This window comes from Mus musculus, chromosome 9, assembly GCF_000001635.26.
Source record: "Mus musculus strain C57BL/6J chromosome 9, GRCm38.p6 C57BL/6J".
Lineage (NCBI taxonomy): Eukaryota > Metazoa > Chordata > Mammalia > Rodentia > Muridae > Mus > Mus musculus.
The window spans coordinates 80,556,495-80,577,063 of record NC_000075.6 but is presented as its reverse complement, the minus strand read 5'-3'; positions in this window follow the sequence as shown (position 1 = coordinate 80,577,063).

The window sequence follows — 20,569 nt, the reverse complement described above, 5'->3', positions numbered from 1 at the left end:
GTGTGTTTTAATACCTCTTAGATATCTTTGATCTGAATGTGTTAATACCATGGTGTATATACATCATAACTTAGGGAACTACCAAACTACTTTCAAATGTATTTGCACCCCTTTGCTTTCTTACTGCCAGTGAATGTGCCTTCTAACTCCTCTACTTTCTCATCAGCATTTCTTGTACTTAGTCATGTAATGGTGCCCATTCCAGTGAAGTTACTTACAACTAGTCATCCAACTAGAAGATGTCAAGAGTGGGATTTACTCAGGGCCATGGACTACTTTCATGCTGATGGATAAAATGTATGAAATATGCATTTTCTGACTGTCTGTCACCCTGGAAAAGTAAATTTAACCTCCAAGATCCCAGCATGCTCAGGAGAAAGGAATTACTAAAATTTTAACATTCCCCCCAACACACACAACAAATCAACAAGACATTTCTCACTACCCCTGCTTAATAGATAAAGAGAACAAAATAGAAAGTCAGAGAAATGGTCAAGCCTACACAGCTAGTGTGTGGTTGAAGGAGAATTCAAATTCCACATTCCTGTCCTTCATGTGTCACATTGCCTGCAGGGAAGAAGAAGACCTGTCACAAAGACTCCACTAGTGTTGTAAGAGGTAAATGACAGACATGTGACAATACCTTCACCACTATATCAGTTGTGCCTTCAGGAGATCAAGTATTACTACCTCATATGCTAGCACATAGCTGAGCTCTGAAAATTATGAGCCAGATGATATGTTTAGCTGAAATAGTAGGATCAAACTTCACAGGATATGAGCAAGACTCTTTTATTACATGTAAAAAAATCAAATGCACTATTCTAAATCTTATGCATATGAAAAAAAGATTTTAATACATAGTTCAGCTATAAAACCTTATACACACAAACAAGAAAAACAGACACAGCAGGTTGTATTTATGCACAAACATACATGAATATGTATGTAACAATAATAATCAGAGAAAAAACTGTTAACTTGAAAGGGAGGATATATGAGAGAGGTTGAAGAAATGACATCTGGGAGGGCTGGAAAGAGGAAATGGGATACAATTATAGTATCCTATTTCAATTAAAAATATTTTTTAAGAATCTTAGGCTACATTCATACACATGTGTTGTCCAAATCCAGAGTCCCAGGGTTCCCTTGGGGAGTCATCATGATTTTGGAGAAATGGTGGTAAGGGGCCAGAACACAGGTTGGAACTCTGAAGCCTATCACACTGAACACCAAAATTCACACATCAGAAAACTCACACTAATATTCCTGAAACACCCAACAGATTTCTACTTCAGATAACTTTTAAAGAAAAACAAGCATCACTCTTGGAAGGTACAAAGGATGTCTAGCTCAGTAGATGGAAAACCTGAGGATTGTAAAAGCCATAAGCCACTCATATGGAGTTCCTAAGGAATGTGCACTGCGGCTGCTCAGGCAAGAGACTGACAGGCAATCGTCGCAAATGTTTTTACAAGATTCAGGCAAGAGACAAGGAACTTGAGATCTGCCTGTGCTGTTCCGAGTGTGAAGAGCATTTTAATTCTAACAGGAATAAAAGTTCCACTTGCTTAAGTTAACACACTGTAGCACAAGGCCACAACAACAAATGGACTAACAGTCTCTAGATAAGAGACTTTCCAACACATCAAAATAACCTCTGTTGTTTCAAAAAATGAAATTACAATTCCAATCCATCCAGTAAGATGAAACATTTAGAGACCATACAGACTATAAATCAACTTATCATAGCTCTGACAAGCCATGTGAACGTTGCTATTCTCAATCCTTTTTCTTTTTCCGGTAGAGGTCACAAAGTCCCTCCCCACAAGATTGGCAGTGCCATCCAAAGCTAGCAAAGACCCGCTTTCATATCTGCCTGCATATCTAAACCATCCTGCTTGACATTTCCACTTCGGTGACTAAAAGACTCCTCAAAAACTTAATTCCACATCTAAGCATCTCATAGACTCTAGCCCACAACCAAATCCTCCACAGCCTTTCTAGTCTCAGCTAATGTCACTGCCATTCCTATTATCCAATTACTTAGGACAGAAAATTTGGAGCCACCCAGAAAAGTTCCCATTTCTCATGCCCCTGAGCCCTGCCTATAGCCCAGGGCTAACTGTTCCTCCATCAGAACTATTCAGAGCATGTCTTCCATCCTCTCTTGGCATCACAGTCCATTCCAACTTTATTTTACCACGGACTGCAGACTCAGAATTAGACTGCCTGTCTTAGTTTTTGCTATCTACTTTTCTTTATCTTATATTTCCACATAGGCAATAAAATTGTTCTCAACATGATTTTCTTTACGTTATTTAATTTTTACACTTTTTAACTCAATTATTGTAATGCAATACCAAGTGTCATGTATAATAAAAGATGTTTTGATGTTTTTTAAATGTATGAATAAGAAGTAGGTTTCCATAAATGGAAAGGAATCTCCGTTACTTTTATAACTCTATACTAAACTTCCATATTTTGAAGTACAGCTTTACTTAAAAGTAGATCACTTGAGAAATCTTATTTTATTCCTGAATTTTTGCCTAAAATAGAAGTTTCATTTTCACTTGTTCTTTGAATAATGTACAATAATCTCTAAATTTAACAGATTAAATCATTGTCAAGTATTTAATACCACATACATAATTAATCAAATTTCTTTACACATTCAAATCACAATTACTTAATATACTTGACTTTCTCAAATATGTTAAAACTCCAAAAGATGGACTTGTAATTTGAAAAATAACTGTCTTACAACTTCTTTCTTATAACTATGTCAGACTTATATTTTAATATATCAAAGTTTATAACATATTTCTGAAATCTTAATTTAAAAAAAGTAGAAGACTGAAATGAGAGTTTCAAGCAAGCAGTACTTTCTTGCTTCTCCCTGGTAGAAGAGAAGTCTAACAGCAGGAGAAAGGTGGGAGATTATAGTGGACAAAATAGGCTTAAAGACAGATGCAGGAAAGGAAGCCATTGACTTAGCTCATCTGGAAGCTGCAGCCCAGCCTTGTGCTTTGAGACTTGTTCCCCTTCTTGAATTAAAGGAGTAGTTCAGAACTAAGAGGGCTGTGTACACACAGTTCTTTGGGAAACATTCGTCTGTGTGTTTTTCTCTCCCTTGGAACTCACAGCAAATTTTGTCATGCTGACTTAGCCATCCTTGTCTACCTTAGGGACATCAAGCCTGGGTCAAATGCTACTGAAGCAAGTCCATTGAAAAATGCGTGCATCAGGCTAGAGGCTCAGAAGGGAGTGGAGATCACTTTCCTTTTAAAACCAGTGGCTTAAGCTGTCAGCGAAAGTAAATCCAGTCACTGAGCAGAAACGCATAATCTTAGGTGGAAACCAGAATATAAATGAAAGCAATATGGAAACAATGTAAAAGCCATAGTAAAAAGTCAGAGATCCGCAACTCTGACAAAAGCACTGAGACTATGAGGAGCAGAAATAATGGGGTGGGAACTATGGTAGTTTGAATAAAAATGGATCCCATAGACTTATATATTTACATGCTGGTAACCTAGCTTATAAGCTGTTTCAAAAAATTAGAAAGTATGGAAACTATTTAGGTTTCCCTAATCAGAAGAATGAATAAAAAAATGTGGTACATTTTACACAATGGAGTATTACATATATATATATATATATATATATATATATATATATATATATATATATATATATCATGAATTTCCCAGGAAAATGGATGGAACTAGAACTAGAACACCCAGAGTGAGGTAACCCAGACCCAGAAAGATAAATAAGGTATGCATTCACTTATATGTGGATATTAGTCATTAAGTACGTGATAACCACTATGAAATCCATAGACTCAGAGAGGCTAAGCCTAGAGAAAGTAATTGAGTGAGGGACACATTGATTTCCCTGGGAAGAGTAGATTTTATGAGTGGATTGTGGGTAGGTTTGGGTGGGGGGAATGAGAAGATCACGTGGAGAGTAGAAGGAGAGATAGGGTTGAGGGGAGGACTGAGAGGGAGACAACTGAAACTGAGGGGCATTTGAAGGATGGTGTGGAAACCTAGTAAAGTAGAAACTTCCTAAAGTACATGAAGGCGGTTTTAATGAGGTCTAGTAGTGGGGGATATGGAGATCCAACTGCACATCTCTTGTGGCTTCCAATACAGGCATTGATTTGCATCCAACTGAGTTGTTGACCAAGTGGGTCCAATGGAAACACCCAAACAACCCAAGCTGATGCTGAGACAATGGGTTGCTCTCCACAAAATGACAGAAGGGCCCTATTGCTGAGGACAACACTTATATACATTCTAGTATCTTTGGTGAAGATCAGTTTTCTGCAAGCTACCAAAAGAGAAACAAACACCAACCTAGTCACAAAACCTTTGATCTACAATCTATCCTTTTTGCAAGATATGCTAGGGGGAATAGTCAACCAATGTCTGATTTAACTTAAGGCCCACTCCATGAGATGGAACCCATGCCCAGCATTGCTTGGGTGACCAAATCCAGAAACTATTTAACCCAGGGATTGAGAGTAAAACCAACTGTCTTTTTTTTTTTTTTGTATCAATAAAACAACTTCTAATGATATTCTGTTATCAGTGCTTTATCCAGGCATCATCAGACATGCTTGCTCCTGAAGCAGATGGGAACAGCAGAAGAATAAACCCACAGCCAGATATTCTGAGGAGAGAGAGTCCTTGAAACATATACCTTTAAATGGGAGGTCTACATCAAATCCTATCCCTTAAAGCTCATGGGATAAGTAATGGAAGATATTAGGAGAACAGGACCCTTTGAATAAACTGAGCATGGCCTATATGAACTCACAAAGACTGAAGCAGCAAGCACAGGTCCTACATGGGTCTACACCAGTTCCACTCACTGCTTATGGGACTCCTGAGCATGTGAATGAATAGGTCTCTAATTCTTGTAACTGCTCTTGTGGCTCATTTTCTTCTGTTGGGGTACCTTTTCCAGACTCATTTTTTGTTTTATTTTACTAGTTTTTATTTTTCCATGTTGGGCTTTTATCTCTTAGAAGACTGTTATTTTCTAATGAGAGATAGGAAAGGGAGTGGAGAGGAAGGGGGGAGAAGGAATTGATAGAAAGAGAGGGAACAGGAAAGGAAACTATAATCAGTATACATTGTATGAGAAAATAATATATTTTTAATAAAAGGAAAAAAATAAAGTGTGGCCTTATTGGAGAAAGTATGTCACTGGGCATGGGCTTTGATGTTATAAAAGCCCATCCCAGATCCACTGTCATTGTTCCCACACACACACACCTCTGACTCTTGCCTATTGATCAGGATATAAAGCTCTAGCTACTGCAACAACACCATGCCTGCTACCTTCCCACCATGACAATCATGGACTAACCTCCTAGAACTGTAAACAAGCTCCTGATGAAGTGGTTTCTTTTATAAGAGGGGCCTTGGTCCTGATGTCTCTTCATAGAAATAGGATAGCAAGCAAAACAGGAATCAAAATTTTCAAATATGATGAAAAAGGAGAGAAGAAAATGGAAAATGGGAAGTAAGCCATAGTGATGGGTGGTGGAAATACCCCCAACTCAAGCCAGTTTGTTTCCCACATCTATGTTGGCTTCATGAGCAGCTGGTTCTTTAACACAGTCAGTCTTGACACCAGATCAGCCAATTGAGCTAATCTGTCCAGGGTAATAACCAATCAAAGAAATCTCAGTTGCATGTTAGCTTATCCTTGTAAGCAGGGAAACATGGTTGTTTTCAATAGTAATTGTCTCAATGCAGTTTCTCTGGAGAGCAAGACACACAAAGCAGTGAGTATTTCCAGTCTTTCCTCTCTGAAAGGCACACATTCCAGGAAGATAAAAGGCTGATTAGCATAGGCCATGACAACTCTTGTCCAAATAAACATTCAACAGAGAAAATGCTATTTCTTTTGCCTTTCTTTCTCCCTGTTTACATTCTATTTCCCGTTGTCTTCTCTCTTATCATAGCTGAAGAAGGGTACCAAATATCTGCCTTTAGATAGTGTTGCTTATAGAAACAACAGAGGACAACATCAAGAAGCCTGATGGCATAGTACCTGCAGCAAGCTGTGTCATCGATTACATTGATAGGATTTCAAACTGCACATTTCTTTTTATTAGACTAGATAAGTGATCACAGAGAGCATGTAGTGTCCCTACTCTTATAAAACCTATAGAAAGAAAAAAAGGAGTCTCAGGTGCCAGCACAGAACACACCATGTCAAACAAAACCACATCATTTAAAACATTATTAAAATTACTACAAATCCAATTATAAATAAATTTAGTATTTGAAACTGATATTCCAGGATACATCATCAACACTTTCATCTGCAAAAAGTTTTCTGTGAGATTGTGTGTCCTAGAGATATCAGAAAAGGTACAGCCATGAAGTCTCACCAACATGGCTGCCTAAACTTGACCTGAACAAGTATGATTCAAATTGATATGCTAACACATGGATTTGGGGAAAGCTCAACAGACCTCAACCCTGGATAAATAACTACAGGCAACTATTCTCCTGAGAGTGGGAAATATAGTCTTCCTCAGGGAAGAATACACTGAAAGACCCCCCGAAGGGAGACCCTCACTCAAGCCTCGGGATGTGGCGTGGACCCAAGAGAGACGCGGAGACCGAAATGGCGTACACACAAAGCTATTTAATAAAGCAGGGGGGGGGGGGGCCAGCGCGCTGGGGCCGAGACTCGTACACCTCTGCATAGGGTAGAGGAGTCTCGACGACGACTCAAATTTTTCACAAGCTTTTAAAGGCAAAAACCACAAACTGGGAGGGGGAATGGGGAGGGAATAGGGGAAGTTTAACAACCACAAGTTTACTCAACCAAAGAGTCATCCCTATGTTTGGCAATACACCTGGCCTGTTGAAACATTCTGTGGTTGTTCCAGAAAATGTTTTTCTCAAGTATGTTTTCCAGATGGGAGGGGGTGGGCTCCGAGGTGAAAAGTTCATGTTCTCACAAGAGGCCAGTAATTTTCTATTCTTCAACACCAATTAGATATCTGATATCAAAGGGTCAAGACCTGAAAATACATACATGCAAATAACATCATATGAACTGAGCTGCTTCTATTTATTATATTTAAGAATACATATATGTCAACAATTAAAGGAAATATGTCATTAATTTGGAAAAGAAAAGGGGATATGTGGGAGGATTTTGAGAGAGGAAATGGAAAGGGAAAATAATGTAATTATATTGTAATTTCAAAGAATAAAAAAAAAACTTAAAAGAAAAGGTTGTTCCAACAAAAGAACTCTCACATTAAAGTAGATACCTTCATTCAAAAAGATATGCTATATAGAAAAACAGCAAATATGAAAAACAGAGCACTGAGATACTCCAAGGTAATCCTCCTATGACTGATTCCAAAGAGAGAGAAGTTGGTGAAATGCCAGTTAAAGAATGCAAAAAATAATTCTTTAAAAAATTGATAAATTCCTAGAATATAACTGTCTTAGTCAGCATTCTATAGTTGTGAAGAGACAACTTGACCACAGTAACTCTTATAAAGGAAAACATTTTACTGGAATTGGCTTAAAGGTTCAGAAGTGTACTCCATTATTATCATGGCAGGAAGCAATGCTCAGACAGACATGGTGCTGGAGAAGGAGCTAAGAGCTGTACATCTGAATTGGTAGGCTGTAGAAAGAGAGACACACTGGGCCTGACTTGAGCACTTAAAACCTCAAAGTCCACCCCCCCCCCCAGTAATACACCTTCTCCAACAAGGTCATTGACTCTAACAAGGCCATACCCCTTAATGCTGCCATTCCCTAGTGACTAAGCATTCAAACCTATAAGTCTGTTGGGGGTCATTCCTATTCAATGCTAAAGAAAGTTAAACCACCACAATACTAAAGAAAGTTAAAGAATTAAGGACAACAATTCATGATATTAATTAAAAGATAAAGATGGGTATTTTGAAAATAAGAATTAAACAGAAAATTTGGGGAAAGGTCAGTAAGTTAAAATTTTAAAACTCAGTGGAAAGATGCATGGACAAACCATATCAAGTAGATGACAGAATTTCAGGGTTTGCAAAGATTGATGAATTAGAATATAAACAGTGATATGGAAATTTTTATTTTCTATGTTTAGTTCTGTGATGAATTAAACATTCAAATAAGCAACAAAATTAAAAATGAGAGAGCTAGAGGGAGCCACAACTTATGGTGATATTGTAGTACATACCTGTAATCAGTAATTCCCGAATTTAAATGATAGCAAGACTGGGAGTTCAAAGCTGAGGTCAGCTACATAATAATCTTAAGTCTAGCCTTGTCTACTTGAGACTCAATCTCAGGATATACCAAATCAGGGTCTGGATAGATGACCTAACAGTTAAAGGAATGAACTACTCTTGCAGAGGACCCAAGCTCCATTCCCAGCACCAAAGTTGTGTGGTTCCCTACCTGTAACTCCAGCTACAAAGGATCTGTCACTCTCTTCTGGCTTCTACAGGAACCTGCACACCTGTGTACATATCTACACACACATACACACACACACACACACACACACACACACACACACACACACACACACATTTAAGATAAATGCAATGCACCCATGGAATTTTGTCTAAAATCAATCATATAAAAGAACACAAAACAAGTCTCAACAAACATAGGAAGAAAGGAAATAACTTGTCTTCTTGTCTTCTGGTTATAAAGGGTTAAAACTAGTAATCAAAAGCAAGAGAAACTGCAGAACAAGCATCAGCATCAAGTTGTAGAGATAGGGCAGCATAGAAACTCCATGATGTTGTAGGTGCCTATCCTGGTGTTTCGATGACATGGAATGATGACTAGCTACATCATCAGAGAAAGAAGAAACCTTCAAATTCCCTAGACCAAATTCAAACAGAAACACAACAGGACAAAATGGATGGGACACAATGAAAACAGTCCTAGGCAGGAAGTTTAGAGCTATGTGTGCCTATGTCCACAAGAACAGAGCACTCTCAAGTAAATAAATGTAGTATCATGGGGTTACAGGAAAATAGGAATAAACCAAGGGGTGTACCCAAAAGCTGTGGTGCTTAATTTTACCACCCAGAAGGTTATTTGACCAGATTTAGGAACATCTTTAATGTCACAGTTGGAGTAGAGTGTACATTCAGTTTCTGCTCCATTTTTGTCCCTGCATTTATTTTAGACAGGAGCAATTTTGGGGGCAAAAGTTTTGTGGGTGGGTTGGTGTCCCCATCTTTCCACTGGGTGGCCCTGTCTGGCAACTGGAGGTGGTCTCTTCAGGTTCCATTCTTGGGCATTTTGGCTAAGGTCACCTCTACTGAGTCCTGGGAGCCTCCTCATCACAGGTCTCTGAAACTTTCTAAAGGTTTCCCTGCCCCCTGCCTCTGCCTTCTGCCTCCTGCCTCCTGCCTCCTGCCCCCTGCCCCCTGCCCCCTGCCCCCTGCCCCCTGCCCCCTGCCCCCTGCCCCCTGCCCCCTGCCCCCTGCCCCTCTGCCTCCACCACCTCTTGGCCCTCTGGGCTTCTCTCTTGTCTCACTCCATACCTGATTCTGCCCTACTTTTGCGCCCCCCCCCCTTTCCCTCTCCAACCCATATCCCTCCCTCTGCTTTCCATGATTATTTTGTTTCCCTTCTATGTGGGATCCTCACTTGGGCTTTTCTTCTTGTTTAACTTCTTAGGATCTGTCGGGGGTGGTATGGGTATTCTGTACTTTTTGGTTAATATCCACTTATCAATGAGTACATACCATGCACATTCTTTTGAGTCTGGGTTACTTCACTCAGGATGATATTTCTTAAATCCGTTGATTTGCCTGCAAAATTCATGGCGTCCTTGTTATTAATAGCTGAATAGTTTGCCATTGTATAAATGGCCACATTTTCTGTATCCATTCTTTAGTTGAGGGACATCTAGGATGTTTCCAGTTTCTGGCTATGAACATCGTGGAGCATGCAACTTAGAATCTACCCCAAAGGTGGGCACTAAACCCTGACACTATTACTGATGCTATGCTGTGCTTGTAGATAGGAGCCTAGCATAACTGTCCTCTAAGAGGCTCTACCAGCAACTGACTACATCAAATGCAGATACTCACAGTATTGGACTGAGGTCTGGGACCCTATAGAACAGTTAGGGGAAGGACTGAAGGAACTGAAGGGGATGGCAACCGCATAGAAGACCAACAGTGTCACCTAACCTGGACCCCTGGGAGCTCCCAGAGACTAAGGCGCCAACAAAAGAGCATACACTGGCTGGTCTGAGACCCCAGCACTTATGTAGCAGAGGGCTGTCTTGCCTGACCTCATAGAGAAAGGATGTGCCTAATCCTGGAAAGACTTGATGGGTGATGAGGGAATGGGGAATGAGGGGAAGAACTCTTCAAGGGGGACTGGGATGGGGGGCAACATTTGAGATGTAAGTAAATAAAATAATTAATTAATGTATATGTATTTTTTTAAAAAAGCTAACATGAAAGTTAACCACGTTACCATGGTTTTACTAACAAGATTATATTAACATTGTAGAATGACATGTGTGACTTTTATATTTCTCTATTTTCAGAAATAACCTGTAAAAACACAAAACAAAACAAAAATCAATTGTGCCCTGCAAATTTGGTAGAAACTTTTTATAAAGACTTTAGTCTAAATTTAAAAATGAAGGGCAAACTTTATATGCCCCAGTACAGGAGAATGCCAGGGCCAAGAAGTGGGAGTGGGTGGGTAGGGAAGCAGGGCGGGGGAGGGGGAGGGCATAGGGGACTTTCAGGATAGCATTTGAAATGTAAATGAAGAAAATATCGAATAAAACTAGAAAAAAAAAGAATGAAGGCGTAAAGAGTCTTTTGACAAGAACTAACATTTACCCCAATAGATGGTGGATGATAGAACCAGGTTTTTTACTGTTGGAGTCAAATAGCACAATGAGGCTCAAGAGATAATGCTGCAGTTAAGGCTGCCCTTGAAGATGGCCAGGCTTGGTACTCAGCACTCACATGGCAGCTCAAACTGTTCAACCTGTTCCAGGGATCCAAAGTCCTCTTCTGAGCTCTGTAAGCACTGGGGATACATGTAGGCAAAACATTTGTGCACATAGGAATGAACAAATCTATTTTAAATAAAAGTATTAAATGGAAATGAGGTTTTTTAAAATAGAAACAAGCACTGAGCAAACACTTGGCATTTCTTCAAAGAGGCACAGCAACCAAATATAAGAGCTCCCACAGGCCAAAGCTGTGTCAGTCTAAGAAACCGGTTACACAAAGTAGCAGCGGATAACACAAACCATATGTATAAGCCCATACTGACATAAATTAAGCAACAAATAAATTCATAGAATTAAAAATAGACATCCTCTGTAGAATTTTAAATAATTTATGTAAAGTCTCCTCTTTTGTGGTAATGAAGTACAGACCCTCCCTCTTTAAGTGTGTGTTAGCATACTGACTCCCTTCCTTACAAGGAATATGGTATGTAAAGGAGGAAGCCAAGTACACCAGATAGCGGTGAGAAACACTACCTCGGCCACTTACTCAGATAAACATCACCAAATGTGTGCCATGTGGGCAGTCTACATCCATCCCAGGGTCTGGTAGCAACACTTTATCTCTGGCACTTTCCTCATAAAATTCCATAGTCTGTTGAATCATGAGAAACACATCAGATAGAAATTGATAAAAATCATGCAGAAGACGAAATGTGCCAGTGCCCACCTATAATGCCAGCCATGGTTGGCTGGAATGGGATGAGGGTAAACATGAGAGCAGCTAGAGATTCAGAGCCGGTCTGACTGAACAAAACAGCAACAACAACAACAACCAAGCAAGAACGGAAAAGTGGGAAGGAGGAAAGTTTTACAGAAAAACCTGTGGCATTTACTGTGGTGATAGTTTTACACATACACACCCATTAAGTTACACACATGAAATATGTATTGTGTGTTCTTCTGGAAGAACCAAGACTTATGTGACCTTTAATCTAAAGACCAAACAACATTTTGTATTCTCTTTTCTCTAATGAGTTGTGTTGCTAATAATTGTCTTCTACAAAACAATTGATCAGTACTTCTCAAAACCATTATATTAATAAAACCATCTTAGAAATCATGAAAACCAAGATATAACCAAGGACACACAATATCTAAGTATGATATAGAGTACTGAATGAAATCCAGGTATATAAAGAAAGATTAAAAACTAAGAAATGTAAATCAGTATGGATTACAATAGCCAGTAACAGTACAGTGTTGATTCATTAGTTAGGAACAATGCACTACACTAAGGCGACCTGGCTAGGAGAATTTCCCAATAGGGGACAGCAGCGGTGAAATAAATGTGAGCTCTGTAGTCTCTTACCACCTTCTTATACACTTAAAATTAGTTAATTTAGGGAAATACTAGCTGAAATTCTACTCTCAAACATCTTAGAAATGAATCATCTTCAGTGCAGTAATTGAAACTGGTAAGCCAATGTAATAAAATATTAGAAATAAAATAATTCAAACAGTGAGATTTTGAAAGCTGCAGAGTTATCTCATATCCCTTCTGTAAACTGTCCTCCCATCCACCCATCTCATTTAACCTTTTCTGTTCCATTATTCCCTTTAACCACCATGTTCTATCTCCTTTCTCTTGAAAACAGATAGGCTGACCACACACAACAGCAGGTCTTACTCTCAAGAGTAGTTAGGCAATACAAACTGCACTTGCTTGTGGGAAAAATAGAAAATTGAAAGTTGTGCAAGTAGGCAATAGCAGAGAGAATAGATAGGAAACGGGGCATGAAATTCTCAAATAATTAATTAAAATATTATTCTAAAAATATTGGAGTTGGAAAGAGAGGAGCCCTAACCAGAGAAAGTCCCTGTAAAACTGTGTCCTTGGGGTCCATTCTGAAGCTAGCCTGACCATTCCTCTTCCAATCTAACTATTTTCTTCATGTAAAATGTATTAGGAAAATCATAGTCAATGAATCATTTATTATATGAAGGGAATGGTGTGTTCGCATGGCTTGTAGCTGCATATGGATGCAATGTTAGGATTTCTACCAGGAAACAATTTCCAGATGTGTTTAAAAATAAATAAATTTGGGAGGGAGAAAAAATCTGTAACACTGGGTGGTGCACAGGAAATCTTCCTCATTCCATTTCCACATAGCCGATGATCATAGCAGTAACTGACCCCTCTCCTCAGTGCTACCCCTAATGTTTTGTGGCAGGAGAGGGGAAAAGTCAATTAGTATTCTTATCATTTACATGATGATTTATGGCCTATTAAAATATTCATGAAGGATAATTATGCTTTGAAAATTGTTCTGAACCAAGCAACCAAATTATGAATGATGCTGGTTCATTTTTCTGCTCTTCAAGCATATGTTTAGGTTGCAAATGGTGTTTGCCTAGAGTAACACACCAGGCTTATATAGAACAAGGTGATTTCTCTAACAAAAAAATATATGGTAGCTAGAAACTTAAACAAATATTGATCGTATATGTTGTGATGGAGACCAGTGTCCTTTCAACAATTTTCCTGAGCCACAATATCTTACCTGATATTATCTGGAAATTTATCATATGTGTGTGTGTGTGTGTGTGTGTAAAATGTGTGTGTGTGTGTATATATATATATATATACACACACACATATATATATATGGATGTATATGTATTTATATGTATGAATATATATCATGTGTGTTTATGTATATATGTATGTATTTGTGTATAGGATAATCCCATACATGATAAATATAAGTAACTGTAACTTTATGCTTTTTTTGTTTATTGGTTGGTTTTTTTGGTTGGTTTTTGTTTGTCTGTTTTTGTTTTGTTTTGTTTTGTTTTGTTTTGTTTTGTTTTGTTTGAGACAGGGTTTCTCTGTGTATCCCTGGCTGTTCTGGAACTCACTCTGTAGACCAGGCTGGCCTCGAACTCAGAAATCTGCCTGCCTCTGTCTCCCAAGTGCTAGGATTAAAGGCGTGTACCACCACACCCGGTAAATTTTATGCTTTTTAACATGTGCCCTGAGTATCCCTGCCTCAAATCCTCATGCTTGAATAACAGGCTGAGCCATTTCTCCAGCCCCTGACAATGAGTTTTAAAATAAGAGGAAAATTGTATTTGTCTATGGATGTCATAAAGGCTTCAGAACTACAACTTTGTCAGTATTTTTATTTAAGGAAAGGCTGTCTTGGGATTCAACCTGCACATTTAAACTGTGTCTGGAAATAAATTCAATGGGAAGAGAAGAGAGAGTACCACAGGATCCAGGAACAGAGCGGCTAAAGCACCTCAACACGGAACAGGCTGCTGTGGTTGAGCAGGGAAGCAGCTCAGGATCAAGGGGGAGGTTAGCATGGAGAGCTCAGTGCACAGAGCCCAGGGCAGGGCAGACTGGCCATGCTAGTACAAGAGAAGAAGAAAAGTAAAACAATTATGCCGTACTGAGCCCCTTAGAAAGGCCAACTGACTTGCAAAGAATGTATTTGTTTCTTATTTTTTCAAGCAGTCAGAACAATGAAGCTGGCCGGGCGTGGTGGCACACTCCTTTAATCCCAGGAAAGGGGCCAGTTACTGTTATGATCCTATGCTATGTGGAAATGAATTATTGAAACAGTAAAAATGATGTCAGTCTATAGTACTGGTTTCTGCATTTAGGGTAAGTTTCTAGAACTCATCCCAATACCTCCTTTTAGCTGTACCTACATTATATAGACCTTATCAAGATACTCTTTTAAATTATTTCAATCAGAAAGAGTTTAAAAACTTACTCAACCACTAAAGACTAATTATAAAAGAAAGACCTAGTAAGAGTTTGCATAATCTGCTGGGTACTAAAACAAACAAACACCAAAAATTCTGTTTGGGAACAATTCACTATGATAGCAGTTTGCAGGTAACACGTTGTTGTTGTTGTTGTTGTTGTTGTTGTTGTTGTTGTTATTGTTGTAGTTGTTGTTGTTGTTGTTGTTGTTGTTGTTGTTGTTGTTGTTGTTTAAGATGATGATAAGTGAGTATGGAATTCTCAAATCCCCTTAAGAAATATAACTGAGAATTTACATTGAGCATTATATCAAGTATTTAATGATTTGGAATTTGATTTGTTTGAAAATCTTTGAGTTCAAATCTTTGAGTGTAGACACCTTCATTATTGATAATCAAAAATTATGCACAAAATAGTGTCTATAATTAGGAAGCAGTGAATATATTATTGAAAAATAATTACCAATAGTTCTGACTAGCAATAGTCATTAGAGGGCACACAGACACAGATCCATCACATCTTGGTCAATTGGTACTTCCTGGTCTTTACTACAGCTTCTAAGTGATTTATAATTTTAAGTTAAGCATTCTCTTCTCAAAAAAAGAAAGTTAATAAGAAGTAATACAAATATTAATTAGCTCAATTTATTCACTACAAATGACATGCATTTCATAAAATAAAAATATATGTGGTTTTTATTTGCCAAACTACAAAATCAAATTTCAGTTTTAAAATTGAAATTTTTATTAACTAAAAAGATATATAACTATAGACCTTAACTCTAGAAGCTGCTTTTTGTCCTGGAGAAATTATGGTCTTGCAATATAAGAAAAGCAAACATAATAGTCCAGCAATGTTTCATAAACTAGAAATGAATGAATCGGCACTGGATAGACTACAAATTAATAATATGTCACATGTTTGAATTAATGAAACCTGTACTTGGACTAGATTGAGAGACGTGAGAACAGGGTACTTCAAAGGCATGTGCAAGAACACACACTGGAGAATATTGAGCACACATGCACACTAGCAAATGCTGCAACTAAAAGCAGAAACTCCCACGCCATCAACTCTGTGTGTGTATGTAAAACCTGAAAGCAAAGAAGAACCTGAAGAAAACATGTGAATGCCTCACAACAAGAATGAAGCAGAGATTTAGAGGGCAATGCCTCCAAAGCTCTGGGAAAAAAGCAAAAGTAAATGAATGGTAGAAGAGCAAACTGAAAAGCCACACAACAAAGGAAATAGACAATGCAGTGAAGACACAAAAACAATGCCCATAAACTCGTCATCCGACTAGGGAGTCACAGCTAGAAAATTCAGAGAACTCTGAAGGTCAGCAGTAAGAATGTCATTTTAAAATAGACATTTTTAAAAAAGGACACACCAACAGCCAAGGCGAGTATTAAAAATGCTTAATATCAGTAGTTATCAGGAAAATGCAAGTCAAGTCACAGTGAAATATCATCCAACACAATTACAACAACTGTTACCAAAAAGACAAAAAACAAAATTAAAAAACGATTGAAACTCAGAAGAAAAGTGAATTACTAGACAATTGCTGGTGAGTATATTTTAGTGCATCTAGCATAAAAAATAGTATGGAGGTTCCTCAATAAAACTAAAAATGGAGGTACTTTATGATCCACAAATATATGTTCAAAAATACTCAAAAATAATAATAAAAATAGTAGAGGTGCCTTTACTCACATATCCATTCTTAAACTATCACAATAGCAAGAGCTGATATTAACCAATATATCCATCAATAGATAAATGAATAAGGAAAGATGACATATAAATATAATGAAATGTTATACCACTATAAAAACAAGGGAATACAGTTCTTTGGATAGCAACATAGATTGAAGCAGAAGATATCACACACAGACAAATGCTGCCTGTTCTCACTTATTTTCAGAAACTTAAAAAAATCCAATTCTGTAAGAAGGAAGTTAACAGTGGTTAGTGAAGATCAGGAGGGAGAAAGAGAAAAAAAATAGAGGTTATCATCAGATACCAACACATTTAAACAAGAACTAACTACAGTGTTCTATAGCATCATGGAGTAACTACAGCTATAATTTATGATGTCAACAAAGCAATCCAGTCAAAGATTTCAATATATAGAATTGATCAGTGTTTGGGGTGGAAATGCTAATTATCTTGATCTGATCTTTAAACATGATATATTCATGTCAAACTATCATGATCTACTCTAAAATTATGTATAAATGTTGATCTTTTAAAAAGGAACATTTTAAAATGCAAAATCTGAGATTTGAAGATAAAATAGAAGCCTTTTGTTTACCCATCTTGATATCAAAAAGCAATAATCAATGCTTTAAAAAATTGAAAAGCCTACAAATGAATCTCCAGTTGTAAGGTTCACCTGCTGACTGCAACATGTCACTCATGGTTCACCATCACTGAGTCCTTTGTAGCATCAGTCTGGGTGAGAGCCTCAACTTCAGCCTGCCCTCCTCATCAGGAAGGGCTTGGCCTCACTCTCAGATTGCCCCATAGAACTTCACCCACCCACCTCTTCTCATCTGGGTCCTTTTGGTTCCTCACAAAGAAATTGTAGCATAGTGCTTGGAATGAATTTGAATATGGGTTGATTTGAATATAACAACTCTGATCTCTATCACTACAAAAGCAATTTTAGTCAAAGTAATGAAACAAAATGTCCCTATACAAAATTACTACCACAAAGAGACTACTACAGCCTTTTTCTAGACCAGGCTAATGGATTGCATTTTTAACCAACACCCTATGCAATAGGCCTGCACACATACAGAAATTGAGCATTGACTGCAGAGTATACCTGACCACATTCCTAAGTTCTTTCCATGACTTCTGTTGCACTTGTCAATTTTTAGGTGTTCAACATTCTTCCAAGTGGTTCTGCTAGTTTTAAAATCATAATTACTTAATAAGAATTAATCTCTTGTACATCATTCTCACTCTTCTGGACAACCTCTCATGAGGCTTTCCCTGTGATTCAAAAATGATGAATAAATACCTTAGTTTCTATGAACACAATAAAGCAAAAAGTTATATTTTGGCCCCTATAACCTCTGTACCACTGGGTAAAAAGATCACATATGCATTATCATCAGGCTTAAGAGATTAAGGATGGTTATATTGAGTAGCAGTGATTCTCCAAAGCTGCCAGGGCACTTTCTAAAGGCATCCATTATTTCCAAATTAACTTTCATGATCACTGTTAATAATTGGCCTACCTTAACCCTATATTGGTTTTTGGTTTTTTATATATGCACTATCTCTTTTAATCTATTTAATTGTAAAAGATAGCTATTATCCCCATGCCACCAATTAGAAAACAAAAGCCCTTTCTGATTCACACAGTCCTCCCACTTTTTCCCCCACCATGTTCCAGTTCTTCCTGCATGTTGATCCTTCCTCGTTACAATGTGATCCTACTTCTCAATACATTTTGAGTTTTCTCTTGTATTCTAGAATTACTGAATATAATCAATCAAGGCTACTTTAAAAAAAATGACCTGAAGTCACTTATTTCTGTCTTTAATTTTAGATGCCTCTGTATATCTGGAAGGGAACTGCAAAGGGTTTAGGAAGATGAAATTACACTCAGTGGCATGACGCTCTACATTCAGGCTTGAATACTCTGATTTATATACCTCGCCATAGATAGTAGGTTAATTCAGTGTCTGTTTTCTGGGCTGGAAAACAACACATAGTGTCTTAATAGTTATGCAAAATAATACCATCTGGCATATAACAGGCAGTGGTAAGAGTCTGTAATCATCATCACGCCTGCCAGGTGGAAAGAAATCTTCCTATGGGACAATTTAGCCATTTCTCAGACCCATCCAAGTGTGGGAGACGTTCTACATTCTCAGTGTTGCACGTAAGGCCCATCATGGCCCTCCCTACACCCAGGATACACATGGCAATGCATTTTCATTCACCTCTTATATCCTACCTGGGTCCCCAGCTTCCTGAAAGCTTTTGCTGTGCCCTGGCTCTTCCAAGCATGGCCCACACAGCCTCTAGCATAGATAGACTGTCCTCTAGAGTGATGCTCACCTGTTCTTGACCACCTCCCAACTAAGACACAAACTAAAATGTTGAATGATTTAGAAGCATTCTCTATTATACATAATTTCCCCCTTAAGATTTCAACTAGCACCAATTTTGTCATACTTCAGTTACTGAGCAGACTTTAGGATATAAGTACATTTAAAGTGTGAATATACATTTACTCCTTAAAAAAAAAAAAAACTTTAGACATTAGGTAGGAAACAAGATAAAATGTCAGCATGAATAATAGTTTTCGCTGCTGTTTCCCAAGTATGAGAAAAAAAAAAAAAAAAACAAAACTAATGATGTTTCATCAGACTTGAAAGTAAGTATGGGATACCATACTTTACTAAGTACAGTTTTAATTTTTATTCAGTAAAGTTATGTTTTACTTACCTATTCTTTGGTTAACAACTGTGGGTAGACATATTATGCTCTGTGAAAGCAGTTGCTGGTTAGAGTGAGCAGGAAACTGGACAGTGCAAGCCTCCCCACACAATGTGTGGTGGCCACTGTCAATAAGAAGGCATGCCTCGGGACAGTCTTTTGAGCTAATTCTAGGCCCCCCTTCAAAAGAATGCATTCCAGATTGCTTCTTTTCCCTTCCAAACATGGCACTTAGCATGGAGACTGGGAAAAAAATTAGAAGCTATAGAAGTGCTGAGTCTCCTCAAATGGAGGGTTTTTGGGTTTTGGTTTTTGGGGTGGTTTTTTGGTTTTGGTTTTTTGGTTTTTTTTTTAGGTTTTGTTTGTTTTGTTTTGTTTTTTTCTTGACATAATATTTTTACTGATGCTTCGGGAATTTCACATTATGTACCCCAATCCCACTCCACTCCTTCCATGTCCACCCCCACCCTGTAACTTCCCCTGCAAAAGAAAATTAAAGGAAGAAAGTGTTGTGCCAGAGAAAAGTTAGTGATCCCCCAAACACACAGAGTCAATCTGATGCAACTCACAGCAGGGTCTTTATTCTATCCAAGCTAGCTCAGGTCCCCCCAATGTACTACCACCATGAAGAACAGTTTTGGTGGTGGGGGAGCCCTGAATATCTTATCATGGCAAAGCTTTATAGTAAGCAGCAAGCAGGGAATATGTGTGCAGACATCTAATTGGAAAGCTGCTGTGGCTTTTAACATAATTGGCTGGTTCTGGGAGTCAGATCATAAACTTAACTTCTGTTCTCCTCTGCATTGGTGGTCATTAGGCAAGGGGTGGACTTGTAACTGAGGTGCAGGTTTGTTGGGGGTATAACCTGGAGACACTGGTCTTGTTGGGGATTAGCCTAGAGACTGGAGCTAGGTTCAGGTTTTGTTGAGGGGCTAAAGCTAGATACCTGCCTGTTAGTCCACCTGAGTTCAAACTTAGGTCAGGTTCTCTAAAATGGAGTCTGAATTTAAAAGCTTTGGCATCTCAGAAGAAAGAGGAGAGAGAGAGAGAGAGGGAGGGAGGGAGGGAGGGAGGGAGGGAGGGGAGGGGAGGGAGGGTGGAGGGAGGGGAGTGGAGGGAGAGAGACAGACAGAGAGATTTTGCCAACCCCTCGGGGTAACAGCCTGCTCACCTATCAACCACAGCCTTCTCCCCCAAAACTTCTAGCCAAAACTCCTCACCTTGGTGAAAACTGAGCTGTTGCTCACCAGAGCCCAGGTAATATAGGGCTGCAGGAATGTGAATGCTTAGGAAACCTGGATCAAAAGACAGTTTTCTACGCAGAGAAGAGTTACATGT